The sequence below is a fragment of the Cyanistes caeruleus genome, chromosome 2 (assembly GCF_971803275.1).
Source record: "Cyanistes caeruleus chromosome 2, bCyaCae1.hap1.1, whole genome shotgun sequence".
Taxonomy (NCBI): Eukaryota; Metazoa; Chordata; class Aves; order Passeriformes; family Paridae; genus Cyanistes; species Cyanistes caeruleus.
This window is the reverse complement of record NC_141702.1, coordinates 49,859,476-49,877,465: the sequence shown is the minus strand read 5'-3', so window position 1 is coordinate 49,877,465 and position 17,990 is coordinate 49,859,476. Positions and strand designations below refer to the sequence as shown.

Genomic DNA, 17,990 nt, shown 5'->3' with positions numbered 1-17,990 from the left:
CATGGAACAAGGGTAACAGGAACATAATTGAGACATGATTTGAACAAACTACTAACAGAGATACAAGGATTGTTGTATTGTGTTGTTAATTTTGCTCCCCATGGTGTTATGTTAATGGTTTGTTCCCCTGTCCCCTTTGTTTTTTGTTACTAGTTTAACCCAAGTGGTACCCTCCTACTCCAATTGTCAATCCACCCTGGTACCTGCCCCTTGTTCCTGAATGTTCTCTGTTCCTCCCCTCTGGGCCCTGTCAGTCACTTGGCTACTCCTCCCACCTTCTAGAAAGTTCAGGGAGGCTGGTCCAGTGATAGGGCAGAGACAGAGGAGGTCCCTCCCTGAACCTTCCTCATTGATTCTTCCCAATGTCCCTCTGATCCCTTCACACTCCCCCCTTGTTTCCCATTGGTTTGAGATCTGTCCCCGCCTCTTGTTCCTCCCCTATATTTAAGTTGCTGTCAGCCCTGCTTAGGGGGTTCTCCTGGTGCAGGATCTGTGAAGTTGGAGGTCTGTGTGAGGACTGAATAGACCTTGAGCTTTTCCCTTCAAGAGAGCCTGAATTCTGCCTCCTCCGTTGTCGCTGCAGTCTTTTCCGACAAGCTGCTCCTCTGATTCCCAGGATTCGGAGGGGTGTCCCCCCACAGGTCGGTGACATTGAGCTAGCCCGAGGAGGGTGAAGTGATAACTCCTAAAGGGACACTGCAACAAAGGATCATGAAAAAGGAACAAAACACAGCCCTTCACTGAAGGTACAACGACACCCCCCACTCCAAGTAAAGTCATGTATGGTCAAGAACGAGTGCGTTTTTATACCATACCACCATGCTTTAAAAGCTGCCTACATTCGGAAGTAATCTAAAATTCCAATCCACAATTTTAGAATTGTATGTGCTTAGTGAGAAGAGCACAGGCCAGAAAACAACCTATGATGGGGTTTGATAATCTCTATGTGGCTAGCCTGTGCTAGTATCTCAAATACTGTAACAAGGGTAATGCTGTAGAGTGAAACACTTTCATAATTTTCCCCATGGTGCAATTTAGCTTTTTCTGATGATTTTACCACAGTTTATCGCCACACATACGATGCTTTGCTTACGAAGCCACAAAAGCAGCACCCTGTGAGGAGCCACTAGCTTCAAAGAGTCAAGTAAGCATCCTATAAAAGAGGCATTTTTTCCAGCTTTCTCTGCTCTTCAGCTCAGCGCCATTTTCCAGTCCTTGCTGGAAAATAGCAATGAAGTAGCAAAATAAATTGTATATAAATAAAATGCAAAAAGAATGAGGAAAAACACTGAAGAAAAACCATTCTGTCACCCACACAGTCCTTTAGTATAGCTCAGTATTTTCAATTTTAACAAAGGGGTGTCTTTCACAGATTTATAGGGTTGGATTGCCATCAAGAAGTCACCTGTGTTCCTCCCTCCCAACATTACTTACAGCAATCCTGACATATATTTTGCATTTTAGACTGATTATAAAAGATGTGCACTAAGAGATTCTGAGAGCACACAGCCACAAAGGCAATGTAGATCAGTTACACTAGGGAAACAAATTTTCCAGTGCTACCATGTAAGGTCATTACTATTACAACACATCAGGAATACAGAAACAGATTTATTCTATTCTTCTTAGAGGTCTTCATCTGTGCCCTTAGTATTCTCTTCAAGTTAAACAATGTCTCCTTTTTCTTTTCCCAAAAACTCTGACCATTCTCCCACCAGTTTCATGCCAGCTGGCCCACATTCTTCCATATCCAAGTACACATTGTATGCAACCTTATGCTTTACAACTGCAGAACAGATTTTGAAGGATTACATAGCTCATTCTGAAGCTATATTCCCATATAAATATATATATAAACTTAGTATGTCTAGTTCTGGTAGTGATAGGATGCTAACTCCTCTTTGGCTTATCCACAAATTATCTCTTTGTTACTACCTCATTAGAGGTATTTACACTATTTTAAGCATCTAATTAAGTACTTGATCTGGCAACGTTCAGTTCCTCATTTGAGTCTTTTGCATGGTCCAAACACAAATCTAAAGTAGCCTGAACTAAATAACAAACATTATTTCTCAGCATTTTCCATGTGATGTATAAATTTGTCTTACTGTCTTTTCCTATGAAATACTATCACAGGTCTGATATATTCAAGTATTACACACAAGTATTTCTGAAGATACTAATTTCAGAGTGGATCTACTTCAACAGAAATTCAAGTTATGTAATAATAGTCAGAAGATTCCTTCATACACCCAAAGACCGTAGCAACAAAGTAATTAACTGGGTGATGAAATTCAACAGAAGGGTCTCACAAGCAGGCTTCTGAATAAAAGGCAAAGATAGGCTTTTTATTTTATGTGCTCTGCAGATCAGGGGGGACACAGAATGAAGCAATAAGGACATTCAATTTTTGGCATGATGTGTACTTTACATTTTGCAGTAGTCTATTTTACCATTAGACGTGCCAAACCCTCAACCTGCTGCTACAAACTGCAGCTATTACCAACTCTATACTGGCTAAGCTGAATTTGAAAAAAATGAACAACTGTGACAAGTATCTGTGACTTAGTTGTCACAGACTCACAGAGGCTTCCAAATTCCATCACTCTGACAACAATCCCTTGCCGCCTGTTTTTCAAAGAGGCCATCCAAAATTTGATCGGGGGCAAAAGCTCTGACCTCTAGCATATTGTATTTCGTTACCTGTCAGTGGGCAATAGAGAATATCTGAAAAAGCATCTGGAAAAAGCTATACATGGAGAGTGCTAGTGAAAATTAGGTGGGAAAATAGGACAATATTTACATTACAGTGGTGTATCTTATAAAAATTATGCTAGAAATTGATATGGAACCTAAGAAACTAACTGTAAAAACATAAGCCTTAAAAAAAATCTCTTGTCACCGTACAGAAACTAGGAGAAAAACAGTGAATCTAAATTGCTGTTCTACGAGTACGAGATGATATCCAAGCCTTTATTATACTCAATGCTTAATGCCCATGTCAGGAATGCCCAAAATACATAATCAGTACTGATGAAACCTAACTTAGATTTTCTTAAGATCAGAGTCAGTCTAAAGAAATACAAGTGAACTGTCACTGATGAAGAGAAGGCGAGAACACCTATGGTATTCACATTTACTTATGTGTGTTCTGTAGGGACTTAACAAATTACTCTTGATCATGGAGCTCTATTTCTAAAATGTTTTAAGATACTATTAAAGAAAAAAACCAAAAAAGATAAACACCATGTTGAAGTAGCTCTTCTACTAGGCACATTAAAAGAAAAAAAGGGTTTAAAAATCTAAGGTACTTTGTTTCTTTTAAGGAGCCTTGACCTCCCTTTAAACATTTACAGTACCTTCTCCTCGGTCACCTACTGTCACAAAATATGCAGTGTTAATAAGGTTTTTGGCTCTCCAATGGCAACTGGTAATTCTATTATCCAGTGAGTTTAAAAATTTTAAACAAGCCAACAGACATATGTGTACAGACAGATACAGATACATGTATTTAAGTATATCCATATATAAAAACGTACAAAAAATATAAAGAATTTTCTTTTCTTTGAAAATTAGGCAATTCTCTGTATTCACGTATTTCGGAAAGAGAAGCTTCAGTTTTCTCTACTTGGGAAGTGGTTTGGGGTACAGGGGTACCAGACTTTCAGGGGTGTATTTTCCAGACTTACAGAATTATTTCAGTATCTAGTTTCATAAATTCCAGGGTACATGGAAATCCTTTTCCTTCTGTCATAGCCGTAACAGCATCAAGTGCACATTGCGTAAACTCCAAGCACAGCCTACAATCATATTTGAGGCTATTTTCATCTTCTGAAGTAAACTAAAAAAATAAATTCAGCATTCTTTTATTTTAATATTCTGTTCACTTAGAATTATTAATTTATTTGCTTTGAAGACTTTAGAAAGCCCACAGGTAACTGAGGAGTGTAATAAATACCTCTGTAATTCTCAGATTATAACCTTTCTGAGGCTGTAGTTATTTTATGGTAACACCCTTCCAGATTCCCCATAAAGATTTTATTAGAGATGTCAGTTGATGCATACTAACTGCTTCTGTAAGATGCAATGCCTTCTAGAAATGTAAGCAGAAAGTTTATATTTCTAACACATTATCATTTCTATCGTGTACAGTATTTGTATTTCAATATATTGTAGACATAAATAAAATTTACGCATTAATAACAAAATTTGAGTTGTACTTGATGCAGGTATTGTCTTATTATTGTTTCCATCTACTTTTGACAGAAATATTATTATTTTCATTTGTTCTGAAGGGACTACCTGATGCTATCAATGTTTACTTTAAGAGAATGTTCCATAAATCATTCATAATAAAATGAGGAAATTACAGAACTTTGAAGTATAAAATGCAAGTTTAGCAGCAGCGTGTATTGAATGTTAAGATACCAGTCAAGTACATCTTCAGACCAACTTGTAGGAAATATGCAAAGGAAATGGAATCTTTTCTGGTACAGGCAATCTGTGGCTCAATATTACACCAGCCACTCCAGAGTTTTGAATACATTTTTTCTCCATCTACTCTATCTAGCTCTGTTTCACTGAATCAACCTTTAAAGGAAAAAATGTCAAAATCTAGTGAGGAAAATAAATGATTTTGTGTGCTGTTTACATAGTGATATATTCACCTGGTTATTATAGGATGATATGAGTTAAAATAATGCTGTTGAATGAGAGCAACAAAGAACTTCCAGTAGGCATCGTGGAAACTCATAATCATAAAGCCATCTTAGACTAGGATAATAAAAATATACTTAAACAGACTTTGTTCCTTAGTGATACAGGATAAATCACAAAAAGAAAAATGGAAATAATGATTGCAAGACTACAATACAGTCATAATCTCTAGACAGTGCAGAGGAAATAGCAGTGAGATAGCCAGAGTCATAGCAATGGCATTAGAGGTCACTTACACCATGATGACTGAACATGTTTTTGAAATGGCATATACAAACTTTAAGTATATATGATATTATATATATATGATATAGATGTATGGGAGTTCATTTTCCATTTTATATAGAATATTTCACAAGAAATATTTAAGTAACTTTGTAAATTATGACAGTATAATACTTCTAGGCCTGTATAACTAAAGGTATATTTTTCTGCTTCATTACATCCCTGAAGCTCTTTGCCCCAGATTAAGACTGGGTGGATACTTTGGATTGATCAGGCAAGCCACTGTAAAATACTCTTAGTTTGGGATTTATGGGTAGGGTCTAAGTAGCTAAAAGTCAGGAGAAGACTTTAAATATTGGTTCATTTAGAAAATGCAATAGCTTTTAAAATAGCATCCAACCTATTTACCTTCTTTTTTTATGGTAAGCGTGTTAATTAGCTTTCTCTGAGCATATAAATAAAAGTGGTACACAAACTCCTCACAGGTTTACTTTCTGTGCTCTGGTGCTATTTTTACCTAGTCTTGTTTGCTGTATAGAAATCTTTAATACATGAACTGTGTCTTTCAAAACCATATTTTTCTATTCAGGTTTTTCTTTACAAATGCAGAAAGAAGGAAAAAATATAGATACCAAAGCTGATAAAGCTATTATAAAAATAATAAGATTTAATAATAAGAGATAAGATGCCCCACACTCTTATTCCAAGATGTATTACTTTTTAGGCTCAAATGAGCTACAAATCACATTTCAGATTCTTGCAAGCAAGGTTTGGGATATCATACGATTAATCTGGAGCTTAAGATCATGGTACTAACACATATTTCTAACACATATTTTGATTTAGAATAGGAGAAAAGAGAATATCTTCAGTTGGAGATCATCTAGCTCCAGTCCTTGCCATGGGCAGGGACACCGTCCACTAAGCCAGGCTGCTCAAAGCCCCATCTAACCTGGTCTCAAATACTTCCAGAGTAGCCACTGATTCCGTGAGTTTCAGAGCCTCACTATCCTCACAGTGAAAATTTTCTGCTCAATATCTAACCTAAATCTGTCCTCCTTCAGTGTGAAGCCATTTCACCTTATCCTACCTCTACATGCCCACGTCAAATGTTTCTCCCATGTTCTCCTGTAGGTCCACTTTAGGTAACAGAAGGATGCTCCCTGGAGCCTTCTCTCCTCCAGGCTTAACAACCCCAGCTCTCTCACCCTGCTTCTGCAGAAGAGGTGCTCCAGCCCTCTGATGATTTTTGGACTCTCTCCAAAGGTCCACATTGTTCTTATCTTGGAGTTCCCTGGGTGCAACATTCCATGTGGGGTATCATGAGTGGAGTAGAGGGGAAGAACCACCTCACTTGACCTGCTGGCCATGCTGATTTTGATATGGCCCACCCGGATATGTCAAGTTCTTCAAGGATCTCTCTTGCTGTGTATCTGCTAAAGGTTGTAATGCTTCTGTTTGCAGCTCTATTGCTACCCATTACAAAATCTAATTTACTATCAAAACAACACTAGAAGACACTACATTTTGATACTACTGCCCAAGTAAAGGTAAATAGGGAGTCACTATTAAGTTTGATGCTGTTTCTAGAGGTTCTTTTGAAATTCTGGGGGTTTTTTTACCTCACTCATGAACTTCAGATTGGGAAACTTTCTTTCTAGTCACAGTTGAAATTAACAGCAAAGTTTTAATAATCTGACGACCGTCTTACTATATCTTTAATTGTATTATACACAGTAGAAAATAGTCAATAGCATCGAGGGCAAACTACATCCATACAGTAGAAAAAGATACAACTTCGCAGGAATTTCAGAAGAAATATTTTGTTTGTTTATGAACTAGAGAAAAATACAGCTTTGACAACACATTAGGTGAAGTTTTGCCCAGGCTTACAACTGCTGCAAAATTCTGACCAAGTCATTACAGTAAATACGCTGGTATCTCCCATCTTTGCTTCTGAATTTTGATTAATTCAAAAATCACCGGTCAGCTTCCCTTCATCATCCTACATTTCTGATACATTTCAGCGTTGTTTTAGCCAGATATAATCCTTTTTCTCTGATGAGCCAGCCAACAGAAATCCCCAGTCCACCCCTGCTCAGTGACTAAGAGGTCCTGAATCACTGCTGGAAGTGCTGGCAGCAAAAAAGCATTAATTGCTGCACTGGAAGAGTAAACTGCCTAGTAATATAAATAACATTGGTTTTCTTTCTCTTGCTAAAGCTGCCACCTTAGAAATCTAACTATTTTGCACTTTCTTTTTTTTCTACTAAATTAAGCCAGACAGATGTCTCATACACTGTGAGAACCACAGAACAAACCAAGAAAAGCAGCAGGAGAAGCTAGTCTTTGAAAAGGTACAATACAAAGAGACAACAATAAGAGCAATTTTTAGAAAAGCATGCTGTAATAGTGAATTCTCTAGAGGAGCTCCCTACCCTGGTTACACGTCAGATGGTAGATTCAGTAAGTACAGAATTGCAAAATACCACTTTTTGTGTTAGTCTTCACGTGTTTAGGTGACAACCTGTGACACTTTTATCGTATAATATATAAGTAAAAATTAATATTTTGTGGGTTGCAATGATGCTACACAAGTTTCACTAGACCTTTAGGATAAATTATTTCTCTCCATTTTACAGCTCTGTGATTGACTCAGCTTTGTTAATAGAACGTTAAGTTCTACTGTCCCCTAAAAAAAATGAATCTAGCTACTTCCAGCTCAGCAATAAATTTCAACCCATCATGTAAACTATTATGAGTTACAGTAATCTTAAAAACCATGAGGTAAATGATTCAGAATGGTTCCAGATGTGCACAACCAGTTCTTCACCTGAAATGCAACCTGTCAGTCAGTACACAAGAGAAGAGTGAACCTTGAAGGTCTTTCAGAAGATAGAAATCCTTTTAGAGAAGTAGCTCAGGATGTTTGTGCCTCATCATCCATGTCACAAGATTCCAACCCTGCTGCCTCACACCTCCTATTAGCCATCTACCTCAAAATGAGTGCAAACACCATTATGGTCTGATCTGCTGCACCTCTTCTTCAAGTACAAGCAGCTATACAAAGAATTGAAGGCTTGGAGAAGAAGCCCTACGTACATCTCAAGAAGTGAAAGGGATTTGGACACAGAATTCCAATGGCTGCTTTCCAAACACAAGCATGTTCCTGAGCATGATGAGTGACCTGGAGAAATTGATTAGAGAGTTCCTGTATACAAATGCACAAACTAGTTGAAAATTATTAGGACAAGAAAAGTTATTTAAGTTTTGCTTGTATAAGCATACACAGTTTACAGTTGGTTATCTTATTATTACTGTATTTCTTTGCCCATAAACAGTTATCCTGTGGTGACACTTTGAATCTTTACCCTAAAGTTGGCTGACCTACTAAACAATATATTGCAGTTTTCATTGAAACAATACCTCTGCCCCTACTGTGATCCGTCTGCAGCTTAAATCTTCATTTCCTCATGGTCATTCTCTGCCAGACAGAGGTCAGTCTCTGACTGGCCCCCTGCCTCTAGAAAGCATATTGGCATGGTAAGAGGACACAGGTGCAAAGAAACCGTCTTAATTTTAGGTAAGTCTAGGTTTAGTCTCATATAAACCTTAAATTTAGGTGCAGAGTCTAATCCTCAGTGCCACTACCTTTAGAGGAGGGAGGCTAGCACCTCTACTCAGCATGGACTACACAGGGAGCCCTGTGTACAAACCTAACCTCAGCACCTTGTTTCAGTTCCTGAATTTTGGCAGCATGAATTCTCTTCGTTTTCTCCTCCATCTGGACACATTTTGGGGTTTTTTAGATTTTTTTTTTATTATTATTTTTCATTTCTCAGAAATTCTTTTCCATATCTGAAAGAATGAAATCTCAACAAGCACTACAACGCAGGTGGGCCAGCCTAAGACCTAGGGTGTTTTATAAAAATTATTAGTACTTGACCACCTTGATAAATCTCCCACAAAACAAGAACCTACTGTGAGCATAGTTAGTTTAAAACTACCCCAGCTCATTTAAAATGATCAATTATTCAGGGCTAAGTAGACAGCAGTTATTTAAAGGTGAACTGCCATAAGAATTGGAAAAACCTTTGCTTAATCTCCAAATTGCCTATTTCAAAAAAGATGCAGGGTGGACCTTTGACACTTAGCTAATTACAGGGTTTTTACAGATTTGAGCCCAGTTATTTTGAAGATAGAAAGAAAACAAAGCTAATTTTATTTTGGCTTCCACTCAGCATTTACCAGATCTGCCATGCTAAATCAGTTAATCCAGGAAAACTAGCTAAATCAGTTAATCATTGACAAACTTGCAGCTCCACTTCGGAGACAGGAGACAAGCAGGTCAGATGTGCCTGTGTTCCTGCCTGCTGATGGAAGAGAGCACATAAAGGGTGTCAGCACAGGTACATGTGCAGGTGCTTACCGCTTGCGCTGCCTGGAGGAAGCAGGATCTGTTCTGAAAAGACAGACCCAAGAAGATGTCTATAGAGACAGAACACAAAAAGGAATCAAGGTATTTGTTTAAATTAGGTTCAGCAAGGCTCCAGGCAGCAGCAATGGTACCAGGACTTTTTCCAGCATCAGATCCATAAATCAATGCCTGGAAGACTATGAGCTAAAAATATATCTCAAAGAGATGCTATTGACAGAGAGCTAGGAAAGCTCCAAGAGAAAGGCAATACCTGGCATATAGGTAATAGCCCCATTTTAAGAGATGGTCTACTTATTCATACTCTCCTGACCCAGAGATTTGCAGGGATTTCATTCAGCTGGGAAAAGCTGGGGTTTAATTTTTACTTCCATGGCCTGAAGGTTGCTGGAACGGGGTTCTGCTGAACTGCCTAGGAAATCCTCTTAGCAGAGAAAGCCTTAGCTCCAACCCAGAGTGCTTGGGTTTAGAGGAAGATGAATTAAACACTTTCCACATACATTTTTTCTGCTTCCTGCAGGTCAGCAGGGGGGCAGCCTGCCAGAAAGGTAGGTCACAAGCCACTCTTTCCTATACAGAGAAACCATTTTTCATAAAAGCAAAAAGGAAATGCCATGATATCAACCAGGAGCCTCACCTGATCGTTCTCACTCCTACATATGACGAAAACGGTTTCCACATACCTCAGTAAGTCATGAAAAAACTCCAAAAGTGTCTACCTGCTGAGCTTGTTTGAACCAGGATTATCCATTAGCTTGAACATTTCTTCAGCCCTCCTTACTTTAGTTCCATGCCAAAACACATCTAGGAACTGTCACCATATGTTGATAGTATTCATTTACTTATACATTACTTCTTTTTTTTTACTGAACAGATGCCACTGCAATTTGGAGAACTCAAGAGTTTTTGCTTTCTTTCTTTTCCTGACATATATTAAACTAAAACTAATAGTCCAGAACTCAGCAGCCTGGGTTTGTGTACTGGTCTGTAACAAGAAAAAGCTAGAATCTGAATTTCACTTACAGAATTTTTCATGTATCCAGAATAACTTCCTATTGTCAATGTTTTCTTACACCCATGAAAGCAAATTACTGAAGAGCTGGTTTTAATAAAAGATAATTGAAATCCCTCCTGCCTCTTTAACCACCACACACACATATATTGAGTATTTTGGCTCATGTACTTGGAAAGTAGACAAAAAATTCATGTTTTAAAAGAGGGTATTAACCATACAGAAGTAGGTAATACAGCAAAAGAAATGTTTGTAAGTATCATCCTCTTTTACAAGGCCTCAGTAAAACCTTACCTTGAATACTGTGCACAACCCTCATCTCAAATGGGCAATACAAATTGATTCAATCTGTAACAGATACAGAGAAGGATTTCTAAGGTGATCAAGGAATTGGAGAGCTGATGTTAGTAAAGACTAAAAGAAGGCTAGATTGTCCACCCAGAGGAAAAGAAGTCCAACAATGGATCTTAAAGCTCTCTATTAATAGCTCAAAAGATAAACAGAAGGGAGGGGAAAGGAACTATTCAAACTTAGGGTCAATGTCAATGGAATACCAAATGGTTATAAAGTGACCATAATTAAATTTCAGTCAGAAGTGAGAAGAATATTTCTAAACAAGACAGAACTCAAACTTTGGAACCCTCCTTCAGCAGAAGCAGAGAGGGAAAACACTTTAATTAAGTGCAAGATGGAGTTCAGTGGATTTGTTTGGTAATAGCAGCAAACTGGATTAAATTACGCAGTCCCCTCTGTTCTCTATCCCTTTATTTTTATTTTTTTTTCAGAACAGAAACTGAGAATATTTGTAGATATTTGCACATGAACTTTAAAGGATTAAGATCGGATTCCAATGTGTACAACATTTTTTCACTCGTATGAAAGCAGCAATTCACACTGCCTTCAAAAGAAACCATGATGCAAACTACAAAAACCTCAACAATTATTTCCAGATTAAGCCTCAGGTTAATTTCCAGATTAATACAGCAAAATTTCTGAGGTACTATGCAGTTTTAGCTACTGGAAGGTGTTTTTTTGTACTATCATCTGAAAATCATGGCTAAACACTTCAAATTGTTTATTCCTGGATTCAGCCTTGCAAGATGAATGTGTAGCTGGTCAATAATCCATTCTTTCCTTTGATTTAATGTGTTTGTTTTTAAATGCTACATTGCTGATTTGGTTAAAACATGTTCCAACATCAGTGAATCACTGATAATCCTCAGGTAACCAGGGACTATTATATCCAATTAGAAAGGGAGATTTAAATAAATTTAAATAAAATATCTGGAGATAAGTACTCAGTGGAATGGCATATCTTTAACTTCAGTTTGAAAACGAGTGAAAAGCAAGGAAATATAGTAAAAATATCCTTAGAGGGGATAAAAATATTCTTAGAGGGGTGATCCTACTCTGAAAAAGGTAGTTTGTAAATTTGTCTTACCATCATTTGGAAAACTAAAATGAGAGTCGGTGATTTTGTAAGTATTCACAGATGAGGGGGGGATGGGAATCACAAAGTATTCTGTCTGGATCTGAGCACAGGCATTTTTATTTCAAGGCATGAAGCAAATTTCCTTTCAGAGGCTTAAGCAGTAACATTTAAAAATTTCACTGTCTGAGTTTGGGCTTTCGCTTTGTTTTCAGGGAAGCACAGATGTCAGTTCTGTAGTTTCGTCTTATTTAAAAGGATTAGTGGAAATAGCAAAAACAAGATTCCAGCAGCAAGATGGACATTAGCATAACAGGAATACTGGTGGCTGCTACTTCTGCAAAAATGTTCAGGCCACATTACTAAATTTCAAGAATGGATAGGCTTTCTCTTCAGGGCAGTGGAGCCTCTAGAGGGTGAGGGGGAATGGAAATAGTTGAAAACGACCAGACCCTGGTTGCCTACAAATCTTTCTTTGGAAACATAAGCAAAAGACATTCTTTCTGGAAAAAGGGAGAGCCAGTTTAGTATTGATGGGTGCAACTGGATTCATGTAAACAGCTGGAAATATCACCATCCAAATCTCTCGATATCAAAACCTCCCACAATATGACTTTGTACTCTGAATACAGCTTGGATTTCTCCCTTTGAGCGTTTTGCTATCAATGCCAAGCTTCCCATTTGAGAAGAGAGTTATTTAGTGGAGGGAGATGGGCAGAGTATACATTCTAGGATTTGACCTTTTGGGCCAAAGTTCTGTTCTCAACGTGCCTGAAATTGAGAGGGCTGGGGTTTAGCATCCCTAGAAGTCCTTTTTGAAGCTTCTGTTTCTTATTAACCAGTTTTTTGTTGTCAGCAACTTGTGTAGAAAGCTGACTTCTGCAGTGTTTTGTTGATTCACACCATTTGTCCCAAAATAGGAAAAAAACTTAGTAATTATATTGTTTGGAACTGTTTTAAGACTAAATTCCATGGTTACCAATTCTTCCTGGCTTGAAGGAAATTAAGAAAAAAAAAAAAAAAAGATAATAAAAAAGTAAATGGACCTTTGTGTTCCAAGTCTTTAAACTCCAAGAATGGTAATACACAGCATTTGGTACTTAACTTCATACCATAATTTTAGCATAATTTATGCAAGAATACTTGTGTTTATTATAGAGAAATTCTGAACACAAATTGAAGAGAAGTCTGACTTTCAAAACAGTTCATGAATTTTCATGTTATCACTTCCTCTAAGGATCACTTTCTCAGCTCATTCTCTAGCCTTCACTGTATCTTACAATTAGGCTGAAAATCTGATCCGCTCCAGCGTCTAATGCAGCACTCTATATTTTTCTGCATCAAAGGTTATTTTCAAATTTATTTTCTGCTTCTCATGTAAATTTAAATTCACTTATTTCCTGTTTTCCTGCGAACTCTGCAAAGGCAGCAATTTTGTAACATTTTGTGACACTGAGTATGTGTCTTTCCAAATCTTTTTTTTTATGTTACTACATGTATTATAAACAAATTCTGTTCCAGTTGTTTGGCCTAGTGCACTTCTTGTAAAAGAAAATAAATAAACAGATTACAGTGATAATGTATTTCTCATCAATAGTTGTGAGTTACCACATAAACTTTTCCTTGGTAACAGGGTTTTGTCTTTCACTTCCTTCAAGGCTTTGTTTAACCAACTGATTATCTCTAGAGTGAGGTGTGCTTCCAACTGAGAGTTTACTGCTCAAAATTTACTCCTTGGGGAGATTTTTTTGACATTATCAATAGTTCCTTAAGTACCAAAAATTCACATTTCTCAAAGGTGATGTCTTTCTATATGATAATATTTCTTAAAGGCTCTTCACAGGAGAGCTCCCTTGTTTGCATCCCTGTTGAGCTCTGGTTGCCCTCAGGGTAGTGCAAGCCAAGCAGTGCCAGTTCTCAGTGCCTGACCCACAGGACCCAAAGCCAAGACTGCTGTGGTCAGCACTATTAAACTTGCACTTTTCCAGCATGTAGCAGCACTGAAAGTGCTGAGTGAGAGCTCTGCCCTGGAGTGGTCTGGCCAATGGTGCTCTGCCAGAGCCAAAAGCTGTGAGGGACCATCCATCACTTTTACAGGTAGATATGATTGCAAGATCTAGACCTTTTTCAATTCATAAGCAATATCCTATATTGCCAGTAAATCAGCAGAATTATAGTATGACTAAACAGAGATTGACCATTCATGTCTTAGCCAACAAGAAATTAACTAGTTTTAAAAATTCTCAAACAATTGTGCCGCCAGAGAATGAGGCTGAGACAAGTAAACAGGAGTTTTCAACATGCTGAAAAAATTGCATAGAATGCATTTTCACAAGAGAGGAGAACACAGGAGTTAGGCATAAAGTTTCTCAAATGCTGATTCTTTCTGTAGGAATGTCTACTTATTTTTTTCATTAATTATTTCCCCTGTGGTTATTTAATATCTCCTCCTGAAATATTTCAATAAAAATTAAATTAAAATAGGATTTGAGGGAGTGCTATTTAAAATTGGAATTTTCATTGTTTTAGTGTAAGGATTTAGTTGCTGTTTTGGCTCTCTTCTCACTTTTGTTGGTTACAGAAACTTTAAACACCCACCGAGTAAGACATGTTACATTATTAACTCCTGAGTGTGAAAAAATGCAGTTTCACTTGAATAACACATGCCATCCAGCTGTCCAAACCAGCAAAATCTCATCAGTTACTTACAAAGGGATTAGGAATTTAAGAGCAAGACTATGATCCAGTGAATAAATGGACAATAAAAAAAATCAAACCTAGACTCCCTAAGCTTCTGCTTCTGATTCACTCTGAGATTTCAGGTGTCTCTTAACCTCTCTGTCCCACAGTTTCTCCAACAAGCTCTTTGCAAAGTATGTGGAAACACGTGTAAAAAGCTTGATGGCAGTCCCCATAGCAGTTACTGATTGAATATAATGCAAATAGAGCCTTGCTGTACTGTAGCATTGTAACATTTAGATTCTTTCATGAATGCTAACAATAAAATCAAAGTTCACAAGCTATTTTGAATAAGAAAATGGAAATAATGAAGGAATTTGCATACTGATTAATTTCTTCCAACACATACAGACTGATGATATAAGATGATAAATTTTCACATGCAGTAATTAGTTGTATTTCCAGACTGCCTCCTTTCAGCATCCTTCTCACCACATGTTTTTCACAGTGGACTTGAAAAGCGGATAATATTTAGTGCATAGAACCATGCAAATAAAACATCCTACCCTATTAATACCTAGGATACTTAGCTTGAATTGCTCTGCAGTTTGCAGGCTTAACACTATATATCACACTGGACAGAAACAACTTGTAAATTAAAACAGAATAAAGTAAGCTCCATAGAGGTATTTTTTAGAATATAAATTAGACATTAACACCCGAAAATACTATAGACAGATTGACAGTGAAGACATTCTGTTTATGGAATGAGGTTCAAACCCACCACTACATCTTGTCATTTTTTTTAAGTTTGAGAAGGAATTTGAATTTGGGCCACACATGTTCCAGATCAGTGCTTGGGCCATGAAGCAGATCATAGTTTGGAGGCTGGTTAGTCACCAGTTTAAGTAGAAATTCCAATCAGAATATAATGGTAGGCACTTGCAAATAAAAAACATTCTTAAATAATAATTCCTTTCTGTTGCTGTCAATAGAAATTAAAAACCCTTGCCTATTTCTAACTATTCAATATGGTTAATCTTCACAACACAAAAGGAACAATGTATACATTGACAACCAAACGCTTGTGTGAATCTCTTCATACGTATAACATGTAAAGAGAAGAAACTATTCAGCTTATAGTACCAGTACTAATTTCCTAACACCACAGCCTCAGTGTCTGATCTCCTGATATGACCCTTCCATTTTGCAGAAGGATTTGCCTTCCATTAGAGCAGAAAAAATATTTGTAATTTTGCACCAAGATTTTTTTGGCTATTATGTGGAGAGTCAACATTACTTACTAAAATAATTTCACCATGAAACAGTCAGTTTTCACATTGAACTGCTTTCATTTGTAAGTACATTGCGTTTCTTGAACAGTCAAAAATTTATTCAAAGAAAATATTATTTTGGATTACACAGAACAAACACTAAATTGCAAAAAGTCTATTTCACCAGCAAAATTGAAAACTCTTATTTTTGAACTCATGAGAAGTCATACTCCTTTACATTTCTTTCAGAAACCCCCAAGGTCATTTAGTCATCCAGTTTTATGTCCCATATATTCATTTTTTCAATTAGAATGTCTCATCTTTGTGTTTTCCAGATTCTGAGGATTCTCACCTATATCCTCTTGCACCTTAGGATATGACTTATTTAATATACAGTCATAAATGTAAATATAATTTTTCTGCAGACTCCTCAAAGATCTACCTTAATTCTGTACACCTATTCTTATACAATTATAAATATAATTTTGTCTACCTGATTGTTCCCTCTCAAAAAGAGAAAGTTCTGGGTTGACCAGATTGTGGTCACTTTAAGGGACCCCACAAGAAAGGTGAGGTGAGTCTTTTTACAAGAACGTGGAACGACAGGACAAAGGGTAATAGCTTTGAATTGACAGAGAGTAGGTTTAGACTACATATTAGGAGGAAATTCTTTACTGTGAAGGTGGAACAGGTTGCCCACAGAAGTTGTGGGTGTTCCATCCTTGGAAGTATTGAAGGCCAGGCTGGATGGGGTTCTGTGCAACTGGTCTGGTGCAAGGTATCCCTGCCCGTATCTGGAGGACTGGAACTAGATGATTTCTCAGGTCCCTTCCAACCCAAGCCATTCTATGATTCTATAGTCTAATAATTGATAATTTCATATCAAGCTTAACAAACTTTTTTTCTGCAAACCTTCATCGCTATATTATATCTCAAGAGCCATGAGTACTGCCATCCTGCTCTGCCTGCTGGGTATAAACAGAGCATCATCTTCAAAGCAAACCTCTTCAAATACTGATATAACCATCATTGTTACATGCTGCAGTTTCTCCCTCCATAACTTTTCTATGAAGAAGCAACTCTTCCATCTATAAGCTCCCACAAAAAAAAAAAAAATTAAAAAAATCAAACCCAACAAAAAAACAAAAAACACAAACCCTACAGGCTTCTTCTGTAGCCTTTATTCTGTATTTAGATAGTAATCACACTTGATGATCACTTCTCCCGATTGTCACATCTCTGAATCACTCTCAGAGCTCTGCCATTTGCTGCATTGTTCATCAGGTATTTACTCCCTCTCTACAGGCTCTTCACAACTTTGTTCCATGCTCACAATTATCTCATATGCAGTTCCAAGAAGTTATCTCCAACCAGCCTATTGGATAGCTTTCATTTTCAAACATATTTTTTTTCCCATTATGCTTTTTCCACTTTGGAAGAATTTAGTAAATCGTCCAAGAAAATCCTTCAGTACTCTCCTCTAGATTGCTCCCAAAGTCTTTGATGTGTCACTGGGCTGTTGATGCATTAAAACCACAATTTATCATGCCGAATAATGCTCATGTGTGGTGATTAATTTTAGCTTTATTTGTCATTCCCAGTATTCTGCAAAGACGATAGGGAGACAAAGATAAGCTAGGTTTATATTCACAATAAATAGGTCAACAAATCCACACCCATCTTTGTTTAGTGCTGTATAATCAGTGGCAGAACATACAGGAGGCAGAAATAATAGTCTTCTGCATCTAGTTTCAAAATTGCACACCAAATTTGACAGAGGATTATTTATAACTGTACAGGCACATTTGGTTGGCTTCTTTTTCCAGCCTTGTAAAGCAACACCAGTATCACCAGGCTGAGTTTCTATTACCTGCATTCTCTGGGAGACTCCCAGGGTGAAAGTGGTGTCACAATTGGGTTTACCTCACCTTAACACTGTGCATATTCATGCTATTAGAGAGATGTCTTTGAGAAGAAAGTATTAAGAGCATGCAGCAAATTTTAAAGCTGTTCAGTAAAAGTGGATTTATTTTCTATGTGCTTCTTTTACTTCAGAGACCCGTGACAGTGGGTGGCCAAAAGAGGAAGCAAGATTCAGCTCCTGTACATGGATTTGAATAAGGTCAGATGTCAATCTGTAGTGCCTTCCTTTCCTGTAAGCATTTTATATTCCTTATTGCTCTCTTTGAGTCTATATCAGAGCTAGCCTTCAGCAACACA

The 17,990-nt window shown here is 37.3% G+C and overlaps 1 long non-coding RNA gene across 1 annotated transcript; it reads left to right on the top strand.

The window, feature by feature from the left end:
* Positions 1-468: 468 nt before the first annotated feature.
* On the top strand, positions 469-4,208 carry LOC147654793 (uncharacterized). The gene is made up of 4 exons (XR_015283145.1): positions 469-504; positions 617-746; positions 1,063-1,144; positions 2,137-4,208. It is a non-coding gene; the product is annotated as an uncharacterized LOC147654793 (long non-coding RNA).
* The last annotated feature ends 13,782 nt before the right edge of the window (positions 4,209-17,990 follow it).